The 14962-nt window shown below is 45.2% G+C and overlaps 1 protein-coding gene across 11 annotated transcripts in view; it reads left to right on the top strand.

Moving 5' to 3' along the window:
• LOC140653512 (uncharacterized) overlaps positions 1–14962 on the top strand; it is a 215730-nt gene that overhangs the window by 95961 nt on the left and 104807 nt on the right. For 3 of the 11 annotated variants that reach the window (XR_012043142.1, XR_012043139.1, XR_012043143.1), the window contains one exon: positions 14106–14187. The exons of the other annotated variants lie outside the window; for them this stretch is intronic. The gene's annotated coding sequence lies outside the window, so the exon portion shown is untranslated. The remainder of the gene's footprint in view (positions 1–14105; positions 14188–14962) is intronic. 11 annotated transcript variants of the gene reach the window in all.

The following is a 14962-nucleotide window of genomic DNA, read 5'->3' as shown; positions in this document are numbered from 1 at the left end:
GTCCACCCGCTGCTCAGCCTGCCCCTCAGGTGGCCGCCCCTGCCTGTGCCACTCCCCTCTGGAGCCCTCCCTCTGTCCAGATGGGCAACCCAGAGGTGCACCCCGCAAGAAGGCATGGAGAAAAAAATTGCGACGTTTTCCGTTAGCTTGGGTTGTTTTTGGAGGAGCCACCTCTCCTGTTTCTCCCCCAGCAATCTGGACGGCATCTGCCTCTAGCGTCAGCGTACAGTGCTGCCTCCACGGGCAGCAAGAACCCTCTTTCTCCAAGGGTCAGCTCTGCACCCTTTCCTTACAAAGGCAAGTAGTGTGCACAAGTGATCCGAGTGATTTCGGCAGAGGTGGTCAGACACCTGCTTTCTCACCTGTGAGTACCTGGCAGTTTGCAGAGCAGCCTTGGACAGATGGCTGGAGTTGTGGCATGAGGTGTGCAGAACGGGGATGGATTGCCAGTGCTGCACGCAGCAGTATGGAAATCAAAGTGACACTTCCTCCGGCACCCCGTGGCACTAGCAACTTGGTGCCTAAGTAGAGTGGAAGGACGGGTGGATCTTTCAGAGGATTTATCAGGGAAAAAGAAGGGTCTGCATTTCTCAGTTTCAGCTGGCAGCTCCAGCTTGAGAAAAGCTATTGTTGCAGGATTTCCGATGTCTCGTTGCCTTTCTGATCTGTGATGCACATTGAACATATGTCTTTGTTTAGTTGCCCATTATTTAACCTAGATTCCCCCCCCTTGAGAGATTACAGAGAATTCAGGGCACATGAATGGTTTAATTTATAATTTTCCAATATAGATTGTCTTGCACTTGCATATAGTGAAAATAATTTGTTGTCAAGTTATCCAGTTACCACCTCATTTTATATGCTCCATAATGAGCTATTTGTAATGATCCATATTCGTAAGAAGTCTAAATAACCTAAACATTGCCATCGCACTACAGATAACTACTAAACATTTGCAGCAGCACTGGATCATACTGATCCCTGGGAGAGCTATGTACACATTTTTACAGAAACAGTTTGCTACCAGAAAATCCCTTTTCAATAGTACCTGGTTTGCTTTTGAAATCCTGTAGACTTTGGGAAAGCTTCCCATTAAAAAACTCTGAAAAGATATTTCAATTTGAGGGGAAAAATAGAACTTTATTGGAATATTTTTTGTTCCAAGTTGCATTTCTTTCCCCTTTTTCCTCTTACTGTCATGTATTCCTTTTACAATGGGTACGTCCTTCCGTGGGATGCTGCTTGTAGCAGTAGCATGTTGAAGGTTATGGCCATGTCCTTGTGCTAACTGCAAGTTATTTTTCTAGTATATTAAAATGCCTGGAGTACTCTAATACACATTCACCCTGGATTTGTCCTGCATGCCACAAAATGCCCAAGGATCCCTATAGCCACTGAAAAGAGATGGGTGGTCTTAGAAAGCGATTCATCCCCCCACCCCCGCCAAAGATCCAGATGAGCCTTGGCTGTAGCTGTCTCACTCCTGACAGCTGAGGCGGTATATTATTCTCCTACTTAAATGAGGTCCTCAATTAGTCAGATAAGTTAGGTGCCTAAAATGGCTTAGGCTGAACCTGGCTGAAGCACTTCTTTTGTTCTGTCGTTGTTTGGTATTAAACCGTTTCACTTCTGTGTAAGAAAGAGTACCCAGTACCATTCCTTACGCTGTAGTGTCTGTTTTCTAATCAGCCAGCTTGATGTGGTAGCTGCCCTCAGGGATTTAAAACGTAAGTTATTTCTGCTGTTGTTTTATGGTATGACTTGGCATGATGCGACATCCTCGTTTGGCTTGGACAAGGGACCAGTGACTTGGACTGGCTGACAGACTATAGTCAGAGACTAATGACTGCCTGCATACTGCTAGGAGGAACCCCCTGGGGTGGCAGGGGGACCGCTGCCAGCTCTACTCTGAATTAATATCTTCGCTAAGGAGCAGGCAGGGAGATTAGGCAGCTGCGGAAAGGACAAGTAATGCTGAAAACCCCAGTGTTCTAGCTGCCGAGAAGTCAGCATTTTGAAAATATCCTGGGTAGGTTGTTCAGGTCGATCAAACAGATAAATAATCAGAAACCCACACAGTGAGCTTTAACGTTTCAGATGGATGTAAACATGGGAAGTTGTTATCAGGGAAATTGCAGTAGCTGAAACTGAACTGAAATTGTTGGTACACAGAAATGATCTTAAGGCATGCAATTAGTATATTTATAATATGAGCTGCTAGCTGCAGTTTCTGTGACTTCCTAAAAGAAGCTATGAGCTTAGGTAGAAAAATCACCACCCTGCGTATTCTCAAGCTGCTAAAACAAGGCTGCAGAATAAAACGAGGTCCCCTACAGTAGTAAAAAACAACGGGTTTTTTTGAGAGCTGCTTTTTGAAGCACCTCTCTGGAGGAGAAACACCTCAGAAAAAAATCCCAGGTGACACAAGAGCTGGAGATCAACACAAGGTAAACTCTAAACTTGAGTCTTTCTGGTTTTCTATCTCTTCTTTTATAACTGTATTTCTAATCTTATAATACAAAAAATGTAATGCTTTGTTCAGTTAGAATAACATTGTTTTTCTTTAACCTTGAGTGGGCTTTTGAAGGAATTCGGATAACTCTGGAAAGCACCAGGAACACTGGGTTTTTAAAAAATATTTCTGAAACCAGAAACACTTTAAAGGTTTTGACTTTGCAGAATACATCATTATTCAATTCTCTGAAACATGGGTCTGGTTCCTCCTCTTTTGAACTTGCTGTTGTCTGTTGTTGGGTTTTTTGTTTGTTTGGTTGGTTTTTTTGCTATTTCTTGGTCAGAGAAGGCCCAGATATTACAGTCAAATTATGTAATTTGACACTGGAGGGGGACACCTAGTCCTCCAAAGGTTTGCTTTGGGAAACCTGGTCTACATTTTTAAAGAGTAACAAATGGCAATACAAAAGGACATAGGAGACAAACCAGGAATCTCCTGTTGTTTAATCAGCTGTGCAGCGCTGCCATGAAACACCAGCTCAGGAGTGTCATGGCTTTCTTGGGCATCAGTGCCATCAGACAGGAAAGCAAACGCTGGTTGGAAACACCACCAAGAAGTGCTGTGTGGAAGCCTCTTGGATTTTCTGTCTTGCTCTGATGTAGGAGACCGTGCTAGGCCTCCAACAAATCAGTGCTGAGCCATTGCAATATGGTGGCCTGGAAACTTGGGCTCTTTTTGTCATTTTGCTCCTGGTCTCTTCTCTGTCCATGGTCAAGAGTTACTTCATCAGCTATAGCCATGGTTACCTCTGTCCTTTATTGGCATTTTCTTATCAGGAAAGGTTCCTAAACTAAGGGTTTGTTCAGGGCTGGTAGTGGTTTGTAACTTCTTCAAATCATGCACATCAAATTATGATACTTAAAAAGCTGTTAGTTTTTTAAAAGGTGGTGGTGGGGCTGACAGGAGCTACAGACCTCTTCTGCTCCTCCTCATTTTGTCAGGCTGACTGTTCACACATTGTGCCCTCACCCAGGGCAGCCCTCCTTGCAGGGTAAATGAGAGGTGTGGGGTTAAGGACGGTGTAGCCCTCACTTTCTTCCCAATACCTTCCTTAGGAGGACATGTACTGTAGGTGAGACAAAGGAGAGAAGTCACATGGCTGTTCTGCACCTATGGACTATAGCCCATCTCTGTGTACTTATTTTAAAACTGTGACATTGTTTTAGCTTGACTTCTCTACATTTTCAGGCAGAAGTGCAGTTAACATGATCCCTGTTAAAATGAATGTGGGTGTTATTCATGTATCAAATTGCACTTGTTTAATGAAATCACTATGAAATAATGTCTTGAGTGATAGCAGTATGAACTGGGGTAGCCCTGAAGTGATGTGAAATAACCATAGTGATAGTTAAGGATTCTGGGCTGTTGCCGTGGCTACTAGCCTATTTGACTTACCATTGCAGTGGAAGAATATTAGCCAGGAGACAACTCATTTCTGAGACTCCCACATGACAATAGTGCTTTCTGCCAAACCTCCCTCCCCCCTGCGGGACTGAAACAAGACAGATGTCAAACTGTTACTATCGTCGATTCTTGCAACGTGTCCCAAATGGTAAATTAGATTTTCAAATGTCATTAGAAGGGGTATTTGAAGACATATTTGAAAGTTTTCACATAGGCTGCTTTTTTCTCCCTGGAAAAAAAAAAAATCCCTTTTTAATAAAAGGATTAGGTGTATATAAGAGAAAAATTGTCAGCTTTCTACAGAAATTGTCTATATTTTCCAAAATATAAACTACCCCAAACTGAAGTATTTTAACCAAAACCCTTAGTATGTGTTCTGAAAAACAGCACTCTGGTGCCCTTTTGGAGTTCAGTCTGAATGTTCCCCTTATCTCACATGGATTAGAGCAGGTGGTCTGAGGAGCTCTCGCAATACGCACCGAGATCCAGCAGTCCTATATTCGCACTGTCAAGTGGCTCCTCTTGACTTACACCCCGGAAAAAATGTCCAGTCTGCTCTCATCATTCAGGAGTCCTTATGCTTCTGGTGGCTTTTTCCACTCTTAGTTCAAGATGCCTAGAAGGAAAGCTGTTAGCAGAAAGGCACTCTTAGCATAACCCAAAAATAAAGCCCTTCGGATGTCCTCACCTTGGATGTGTAAGAGGGAACCCACTCATATCACTACCTGCTCTTGAAAATCCAGACCAGGGTGTTTTGCTGCATGTCTGAAAGGACTTCCTTTCCAAGAACAAGTCAGCGATGCTTTGGACAACGGCTACAAGGATTTCCTCACATAGTATTTGTAGAGATGATGTTGAATGTATTTAGTTAACAGAGTGGTGCTTTTTTGGCATAAAACCATGTGCATCATTGCAGCTATAAAGCCTCACAAAACCGCAGGGTTGCAGTTCTGCAGCACCGTTTTAGGGATTTGAAAGGAAGGGTGAGAACGGCAAAGTGTCCCGGTATCCCCAACTTTTCACCACAGATGAGTGTTGTGCTTTAGATGTTTTGCTTGGCCCAGTTTGTGAAACATAGGTATGCAACCGTAGAGCCCTGCATCCCAGCACTGAGAGGGCTGGAGTTTGTACAGAAATGCCACAGGCTCATGGGCATCTGTGGGGCAGTTATTGGAAAGGACAGTGGTCTTCAGCTTTTCCCTCTCTGACTGCTCCTGCTGTGGAGACTTCTAGTAGAGGTGCTGTCTGGTCTGAGCGAGGCTGAAGGGGTTGTGTGGTGTGGAGGCAGCAGCAGAAGGGTTGCAAGAAAACCCATTGATTAGCAGGTCATCAAGATCTCCGCACATCTATGTGCAACTTCTCAGGATGCCCAGACCAGGAGACAAAGGACAGTGAGTAAATTCGGATGACTCACCGCGGTGGGACTGGATGGAGAGGCTAATCCCTGTCAGCTCCGAAAGAGTACAAAAAGGCAGATCCAAAACAAGCACATCATCACCAACCCCTAAAGAGTCCAGGAGACATGAGGAGACCACGATAGCTGGCGTCTCTTATCCTTGGCGTCCTTGCAAGGAATCCTGAGCTGGCCACTCAGAGACAAGCGTCTTGGTGCCTGCTGAGGGACTGACCGCTTGGACATGTCATGGTGCCCGTGAGTACGCGAGTGTGAGAGAAATCATTTCTATTTTAAAACAAGATCATCTCCCCCTCCTCCAAGGTCCTGCGATGAACTTTGCTGCTTTGTTGCAACATTATTTCCTACGCTCGTTTAAAGAGGAAGAAAAAATTCAGGACCCCACTTTCATCCCAATGTGAGTCAGTCCTGTGTGTACATAACAGTGTGCAACCTTGGTCACATCCAGCGGGAAATCCAAACTGGTGCTCAGGGTGCTTGAAGGAAGGGTGTAGTTCAGGAGGGAGTCGAGAAGAGGGGATCTGGTAAGAGAAGGACAAAGCTGCTCCCAGCCCTCGAAGTGGCTTCAAGGAGGTGCGGAGGTGAGAGATGCTAAAGAGCCAACACTCAGCACTCTGTCCCACTGATGGCTGGAGAAAACCAGGATGCTAGGGGTGGTCTCTGCTGCAGCAAAGTGTGTATTTGGAGCCTGCTAAGGGGAAAAGGCGGCTTGGACGTAGATTTGTGGTGGTGTTGTATAGTTGAATCAAAGCGTAAGGCAGCTCTCCCCTCGCCCTGCCTCCCCTCCTCTTTTTGTGTTCCGTAATACATAAAAATAAAGATCCTTTACGTGAATAAAAGTAGAAGGCACCTCCCCTAAGCATGTTTTAAAAAAGCCAAAAATAGTCCCAAAGTCTTGACCAAAAGCAAACTTAGCCAGGATTTCTGTGGAAAATGTCTGTAGCTGGAGTGGGGCGGGGGGGGAGGAATTTGAACAGGGGCTGCCCGGGCGTTTCGTGTTGCCCCGAGCCCTGCTGCCCACTGTATCCCCCGCCACCCTGCCACAGTGGGGGGCTGACCCAGCCGGAGAGCCAGGACTGGGTTGCTGGCCAGGCAGCCAGCCCCCCCGGGGAGGCAGCAGAGCCTCCGCCATGGGCTTCCCTGTCCTTCGTCTGACAATTCTTGGCAGCTCTGGCGCAACGTGTTGTTAACAGCAGTCCTCCTAATTAATGGGGAACATGTGTGTGTTGCAGAAACCTTTTTAGTTTTTTTGCTGCTTCTTCTGTTTGGTGGAAATACCGTAAAACTGTTTATATCCACTATAAAAGGAGTGGGGTGGGGGTTTACTATCTTCCTATCCCAAAGGTTTCCTTTACCTCAGATCAACCCATTTTGGGAACAGGCAATTCTCTAATCCCTGGGTGTCTTTTCCTAAATGCTTTCACACATCTGCACCCCTCTGTCCTGCATTCCTGCCATACCATCATCTTGTCCTAATGAAAAGTAGCAGCCTTCAGCCCTGCCAAGCCCCTTTTTTTTTAAAGACAAAATCCTGTTTATCAAAAAGAATTTCAGAAGTTTGTTGATTTTTTCCATTCATTAACTTAAATTTTTGCAAAAAATGAAGAAACTTTTGCTTTCCCAACTGTTTTCCCTTCTTGAGTAATAAGAAAACACATGTTTATATACCATCTGCCACCAGCATGTTCTACAGATGATCTGGCAGACTCATATCTTCAGTTCACCTCTAGCTCAAAAATAAGGATCCCATGTTACAGGTGACTTACTCTCCAGCATAAAGAGTGTTTTGGTTGGCTTAGGAATAAACACAGGGAGAAGAGAGCAAAGCGATACATAGATCTGTCCTCAGTTGTTGTTAAGCACCAAGAGAACAACTGAGCCCAGTGCAATGCAGAAGGTCTCCAGTCCCCAGTGAATGTGCTAAAGCCCAGAGGATAGAGGTACAGTGGTGCAGTGCTGAGCTGAGCTAATATACTCTGAATAAGCTGGACCTTGGAAGCCCTTCATTGTGTCCTGTTATACAGACAACACGTATCCACACTATTTATTGCAGCCAGGCCTCAAGCAAGGACCACTTTCTCCTTCTATGACCAGGTGACCCGCCTAGTGGATGAGGGAAAGGCTGTAGATGTTATCTACCTGGACTTTAGTAAAGCCTTTGACGCTGTCTCCCACAGCATTCTCCTGGAGAAGCTGGCAGCTCATGGCTTAGGTGGGTGGACTCTTCGCTGGGTGAAAAACTGGCTGGATGGCCGAGCCTAGACAATTGTGGTGAATGGAGTTAAATCCAGTTTGCGACCGGTCACAAGTGGTGTTCCCCAGGGCTCAGTTTTGGGGCCAGTCTTGTTTTATATCTTTATCAATGATCTGGATGAGGGGATCGAGTGCACCCTCAGTAAGTTTGCAGATGACACCAAATTGGGTGGGAGTATCGATCTGCTTGAGGGTAGGAAGGCTCTGCAGAGGGATCTGGACAGGCTGGATCGATGGGCCGAGGTCAATTGTATGAGGTTTAACAAGGCCAAGTGCAAGGTCCTGCACTTGGATCACAACAACCCCATGCAATGGTACAGGCTTGGGGAAGAGTGGCTGGAAAGCTGCCAGGCAGAAAAGGACCTGGGGGTGCTAGTTCACAGCCGGGTGAACATGAGCCAGCAGTGTGCCCAGGTGGTCAAGAAAGCCAATGGCATCCTGGCTTATATCAGGAATAGTGTGGCCAGCAGCAGTAGGGAAGTGATCGTGCCCCTGTACTCGGCACTGGTGAGGCCGCACCTCGAATACTGTGTTCAGTTTTGGGCCCCTCACTACAAGAGAGACATTGAGGGGCTGGAGCGTGTCCAGAGAAGGGCAACGAAGCTGGTGAAGGGTCTAGAGAACAAGTCTTACAAGGAGCGGCTGAGGGAACTGGGGTTGTTTAGCCTGGAGAAGAGGAGGCTGAGGGGAGACCTTATCACTCTCTACAACTGCCTGAAAGGAGGTTGTAGTGAGGTGGGTGTCGGTCTCTTCTCCAAAGTAACTAGCGATAGGATGAGAGGAAATGGCCTCAAGTTGCGTCAGGAGAGGTTTAGATTTGATATTAGGAAAAATTTCTTTACTGAAGGGGTGGTCAAGCATTGGAACAGGCTGCCCAGAGAGGTGGTGGAGTCACCATCCCTGGAGGAGTTAAAAAAATGTATAGATGTGGCACTTCAGGACATGGTTCAGTAGGCATGGAGGTGTTGGGTTGACAGTTGGACTAGATGATCCTAGAGGTCTTTTCCAACCTTAATGATTTTATGATTCTATGATTCAGACCTCCCTAGGGTAAATAACGATAATATAGGACACACCTATAAAGATGTGCATGGCCCTTCCTTGAGGCTCAAGCTATATTGACACCTGTAGGAATCCTTTCACAGGGATGAATAAGAATTAAGACATGGGAAGAGAGCACTAATTAATCTAGTCTCCTTGAAGGGAGGAAGATACTCCTGTTCCCATTTTAAAAACGTTGAAGTAGAGGGAGAGGGGAACAAAGAAAAGCACTGCTGGTGGAAGCTGGTGGAGAAAGCTGTAATGCACACCTGCCCTTTGAAGTTTCCTACTGCCAGGATGAGGAGAAGCAGCTGATCACATTCTGGATTTCTCCAAGATCCAATACTGGAGCATCATCCTTTGGTGGGTTCTCCTGCAGCCAGATAGGTATGGTGAGTTGCAGGCTTGACAAACAGCACAAGGGCTATGGAGTTGTGCTTTGGACTTCAGGTTGCATGCATGCACCAGTAACTTGGAAAAAACCTATCATATCCTGACAAGTCTGGTAGGAAATGTTATCCTAGCCTATATCCAGGTTCCTGGATGTGTTTGCTGAAGGTCCTGGGAAACTGGATATCAACAAAGAACAGCTGTCCAGTCTCTTCCAGGGAAGGACGTTTCTGAACACAGATGTGGGGAATACCTGCTTCAGAAGGAGAGGCTTCATCCAGCTCTTCCTTGAACCTTGACTGCCATGGTAAGGCTTTTGGAGATGTACAGAGTACATAGGATGGGAGCAGAATGATGAACAGCAATCAGTATGCAATTTTGGCTTAGGGCAAAGTTAAATCTTACATTTTCCAGGAGAATGTTATTTCTGGTGGTTTTGGTGTTTTGCATTAAAGAACAAGTTCTGAAATTCCACAGATAACACATTTTCCTACATTTGCCCCAAAAGGAGGAAAAAAGAGAAGGCCATTCATGAAACATTGCCCTTTGTTTCTTGTGGAAGACAGCAGAAAATTTGAGACCAAAGCATCAAATGTTTCACTTCTCATCAAACCCATGGAAATGTCATTTTTTCCAGGTTTACCAGAGCCGCAAATATGTCCACATAACTGATACTACCAGTACAGCTAATGGACCAGATCCACAGCCAGCATTAGTTGGCATTGCCCTGTGGTATACTCGTTACCTTAGCAGCTTGCCAACCATGGTATCATTTTCCAGATGATTTGCATGGAACTATGACAATTTATATCCACTGAGGATCTGGCCAACTCAACTGACACCCACCCAGGAGGGCTTGGTTTTGTGGAGCTTTACCCGTATCTTATAAACCAACTTGACTAAAGTGCCTCACCTTTATGTCAGGTCCTCAGCGTCATGTTGCCATGTGGCAACTTTGTGACGTATCCGGCAAAGCTCCACTGAGAAGGTCCAGTCTTGGTGAAGCTCCAGCGAAGGAACATGGTAGTGGTGTTTCATTTTGCAGGACAAACACAAAAAGGAAAAAAAGCAAGCAAATGGATGAAACTAGTGGAATCCCTAAGATGAAAGAAGAGATGGGGTCATTTCTGAATGAGTATAACAGACCTTGACTGAGGTTACTGATCTGTGACAACCTTGAAATCCTATAGACACTGTGTTTTTTTCCCCACAGCCTGCCAAGACCTTGCTGACACATCCAGCATAAAAAAAGAACCAGCATAGACTATATCCTGAAAGGTTTCTGGATAATCCTCCTCTAACATATTTAATGCTTTAGCATGCAGAAGCAGAGGGCTCCATCTTTTTCTATTTTATGAGAAACCGGTTAGTCCTTCTCTTCCCTGTTTTGTTCCCAGACTGAACGGATCCAATTCCCATCCTTTGTGCCTTCAGGGGGAGCTTTTCTGTGTGTGCCGTTTGTGGTGCCTTCAAGGCTCATCCATCCTCCACTTAGGGCATTCTTATCTACTGAAGGCAAGTCTCAACTTTTTCCTCAATTTCTTTGATGCTCTCTCATCAAGGCATGACAATCATCCAGTCCTTCAGTGAGCACTCCCTTCCCCGGTACAGCTACAGTTTGTACTTACGTATGCATTTAGTCTGCATACAGCTTTAAAAGAAATACCCTTACCAGCATAAGCCACTCTTTTCTGGACACTGGTGTCTAAGTTAATAGCGTTGCCAACTTCAGGTAACACAAACCCCATTTGCTTTTAGATGAGCAAACCAGTGCTCTGCTGTAATGCTGTGAATTAGAGTCAGAAAGATAAGGAAAAGTACTGCTGTTGGGCTGAGAAAGCCACAGCATGCTAGCCCTCAAAAATGTCCACAGCCAAACTGAGGTTTACCCCGAAGAAGGTTTGGGGTGAACCTCTTTGGGTAAACCTCCCCAAATCCACCCATTTTGGATTTTCCCAAGATCGAGAGAGTGTCAAACTATGTACATCAACTATGTCTACAGTTGGCTCCTCGTCACCATCCCACCCAAGCTTGCCTGTCTCGCCTAGTGCTTCCCTCCACCAGCAAGGTAGCTCTGCTGCAGCCGAGGAGGAACTCAGCAGAGTAAGGGAGCTGCTGTTCACACTGAGCATGCGTGGCAGGGGTTGTACTGTAGCATTTTCCCACCAAGTCTTTGTTCTGGCTTGTTTTGGCCATGTTTGTAGCTATACATACCTTTTTTTTTTTTTTGCTGGACGCTGGCTTTGAACTCCACATTGCCTTTCTACTTCAATTCACTTGACAAATGGCTATGTTCAATCTAGGCCTCCCCATATCCCCTCTCTGTTTCTCTTTCTTTTGGATCTTAACCACAATTGGGGCTGCAATCAGGGGCTTTGACAGACATCTTCAAAGCAACCTGTTTCAGTCTTTAGCTTGAGATCAGTTGTAAGTTATTCTGTGGCCAGCGTTTTTTGTGCAATCTCTGCTTTAGAGCATATTACTTATATGTTTCTTCTTTGTGGGTAGAGAAAAAGGCATTCCTCTGATTTTTGGCCTGTGGTATCAGAGCTAGCTTTTCTCCCTGCCAAGTAGATCAAGCACCTCAGGACTAGCAGCTGTCAGACATAAGGCTGCCTGTCTGACTTGTCCCACAGTGATCCTATAGCTTTCTAGGTACAGCATGGAGTACTGCAAAAGCCTTCTGTATTTTTAGTACTTCAGCCTTGGTAAAACATCCAACTACTTTGTTCAGCCACTGACTATAGCCTTTTCGTCTTGTTCTGGTGGTTCAGCAACCACCTAGCACTTGCATAATCTTTACATAAACCTGTTGCAGCTACATCTCCTTCCAACAGTAACAACAGCCCTTGACAAGGGCGGCTCCCCCTTTGAAAAGGTAGGTGCAGGGGCCCTTTGAGAGTCTGGCACATCCCATCTGGACCTGATTAGGGTGGTGGGGAGGAGTGGCACCTGGCATTAATAAAAGGAGAAAGAAGCAGCAAGAAGGGCTTTTTGGTGTCTGCATGACCTCCTGTAAAGGAGGGAGTTAGGAATGGGGGTAGACGAAGAAAGCAAAGGAAGGTGTTTTCTGGGAAAAGGATGTGGCAGAGGTGCTTCTCTGAGCTTCTGATCAAGGCTGAGGAAGACTATAGTTAGTAGAAATATTAGTACGTTGTGTTCCTAAGCTGGCATAGGCAGATGAGGAAAGGTAGGGATGAGATCTTCAGAAAGGTGCCTGTCTGTCTTTCTCTGTCATGAGAGAAAATATGTAGGGAGACTGGACAATGTAAAGAACTAGAAATAAGTAGGAGCTCTTACATTGTGTCTTTTATGCAAGTCTGCAAGGTGAAGGCCTGCAGGCTGAGCCACAGAAGGCAATCTCTAGGCAAAGTACTTCAGGAAATTTTTGTAGGGGAGAGCTGAAGTGGCTGATGGCACAAGAGGCTGCAGAAGAATTTGGGGGATAACAGGAGATGTGAGAAAAGGAGAATGTGTATCTTAATGCACTGCAATTAGGAGTTAAGTAATATGAGGATGTTGTATCTACCTGAAGCACCATGTTGCTAGGGGTGGGCTGTCAGTGCTTCTCAACAGCCCAGGAGTAAATTGAGCTCTCTGATTCCCTGTGCTTCGAGGGAAACTTGACAGATGGGCAGGAGGGGTGAGAACTGCAGCAATTCCACAGGTTTTGGAAAACAAGTGACCTGGGAGAAGATGGGAGAAGGCAAATTTCTAAACCTCTAAAAACATATGGGATTGCCGATTCTTCTTCACAAGACTGATTCAAACCTGCTTGAATTGTGTTAGCTCTTATTTGTAGGCTGTAGCTTGGCTTACCAAAAAAAGGAAAAGAAAAAAAAGCAAACAAGGAGGTGAACAGACCCAAATCTACAACACATCAAGTGGCCATGTAACAGCACATTTCAAATGGGTTCACCATGGGACTGCAGATGACTTAATAATATATAACGGCCCACAATGCTCAAGTGACTCATTGCCTTTGCTATATCTGTTCAAGCTCACCATACTGAGTAAGAGAGATTTACCATCAAAAAAACTCTAATAAATTCTGTTGCTTTGGAATATCCATGGTGCTTTTGAGAGAAGTATGGTATATCTCGTGCTCTGAGAATGTCTCAACCCACTCTTCAGGGCTCTGGTAGGACATGCAGGCAGATCAGCATCCTTAAAGCCAGCTAAAAAGCTCACTGAGCTAAAAGTGACTTGAGAGAGCTCCCCTGGATCTTCCCAAGGGGAGCTAAGTAGATGATATTGAGTAGGAGCATTGAGGTGTATTTCTCCCCTCCTCCTGCTAGCCAGGGGATGGGAGATGCTGTATTTGTTGATTCTGGGCACTGGGGAAGGATCTGTAGAGCTGTCCCATGCCAAAGATGCCCCCATGCCTCACACATGTGAACCATCACCAACATCCAGCCTGTTCCCATGAGGGGGCTGATGCCCCACTGCATTGTTTGTGCTTGATTATGTTGGCCTTTGACTTCAGTAGGGGGGTATTGATACAGCCCAGTGCAAACCAAGGTCCTAAACTCCCTACCTTCTTCTCTGCCTCTTAAATCCACTTACCTGTATTTCTTGGATGTATAGCAGCAGCTAATTTATTAGTACTGTTAATATAATTATTGCACTGATGGCATTAGTGCAAAGAGTGCAAGTCATGTCAAAGGCCCACGGTGCAGTGTGTTACATATGCATGCACAAGAGGTAGGGACACTGATCTACAAGCTTTTGGCTGTGGAAACAAACTTCCTAAAATCACTTTCATATGGAATGTTTTATTTTTACAATCCAGCCCAGACTCAGCCCTGTCAGGTTGCCTCTTTCCAGTGAACTCTTTAGATGCTCAGCTGAATTAAATTGTCACAGCTGACCTCAGGTTCTTAATTTTCACTAATTACCAAAATTAGCAATTTTCCTCTGATGTCAGCATTGGCTTTGCCTGAGGAATGACTAAACGAGAACCTCAGGATACAGCTCTCCATAGGTTTTAGGAGAGGAGTTTTATGTGTTGCTTCAGTGAGTGTGTGGGAGAGGGCTTGATAGAAAACTTTCTGGCTCAGCTCTCTTTGGTTACTTTTTCCATTAAAGGTAACAGATGCTCATTGTGATGTGAACATTATTTCAATATCTACAGAGGAGAAATGAGGACCAGCGTGATCCAAACTTAAAGGTTAGTTTATTTCAAATTATTTTGTGACGTCAATAGGCAATGATATATATAGCAAAATATTTTTCCTCCTTACCGCAGGCCCTTTAAAAGGATATCTTTGTTGTCTTAGTTGCCATAGCAGTGACTAACGTGGATATATATATATGCGCATGTATATATGTGAGGAGGGATTCCCCAACCCTGGGGTTGATTGTGTCGGCTTCTGTGGTTGTATTTCCTCTTCCTTCCCCTGCTCGAGGTGCTCCAAGGCACTAATTTTCTGAAACGTCCTCGAGTTGGGAAATTAGTATTTTCAGTTGACCATCTTGAAGTGTGGGCCTTATCATGTTTTGCAGTGCTCTGTTATTTAGCACTTATCTCTGAAAACAGGTAGCAAAGTCTGGGCAGAGAAGAGCTCCTGCACTACTCCCCTGGTGCTGGGGCAATTTGTGCGCAAATCAGATGACGGAGATTTGCGAGGCGATGGGGCTCCATAAATAAATTAGGAGGCCATTAGTAGTAAATGCACTGTTTACTATTTAGATGGTTTCACATGTGCCCAGATTGTGCCGAAAGGCCTTTGACATATTTAGCTCATCCTTACCTTAGAATAGATTTTTATCTCTGTGCTCATGTTTCAAAACTGCTCCTCCCTTTCAGCAACCTACTAACGTACTCCAGAGATCTTTCTGTTGGTGGTGTCTGTTGTGGTCCTTCCCTGTGTTGTTTCCCCTAGCAGTCTGCCCTGAGGCCTGTGCCCTGTAAACAGTGGGACTGTGATCCAGACCTGGAATGG

The sequence above is a fragment of the Ciconia boyciana genome, chromosome 6 (genome assembly GCF_034638445.1).
Source record: "Ciconia boyciana chromosome 6, ASM3463844v1, whole genome shotgun sequence".
Lineage (NCBI taxonomy): Eukaryota > Metazoa > Chordata > Aves > Ciconiiformes > Ciconiidae > Ciconia > Ciconia boyciana.
The sequence above is the reverse complement of the archived record's forward strand: the minus strand, read 5'-3'. Positions and strand labels throughout refer to the sequence as shown.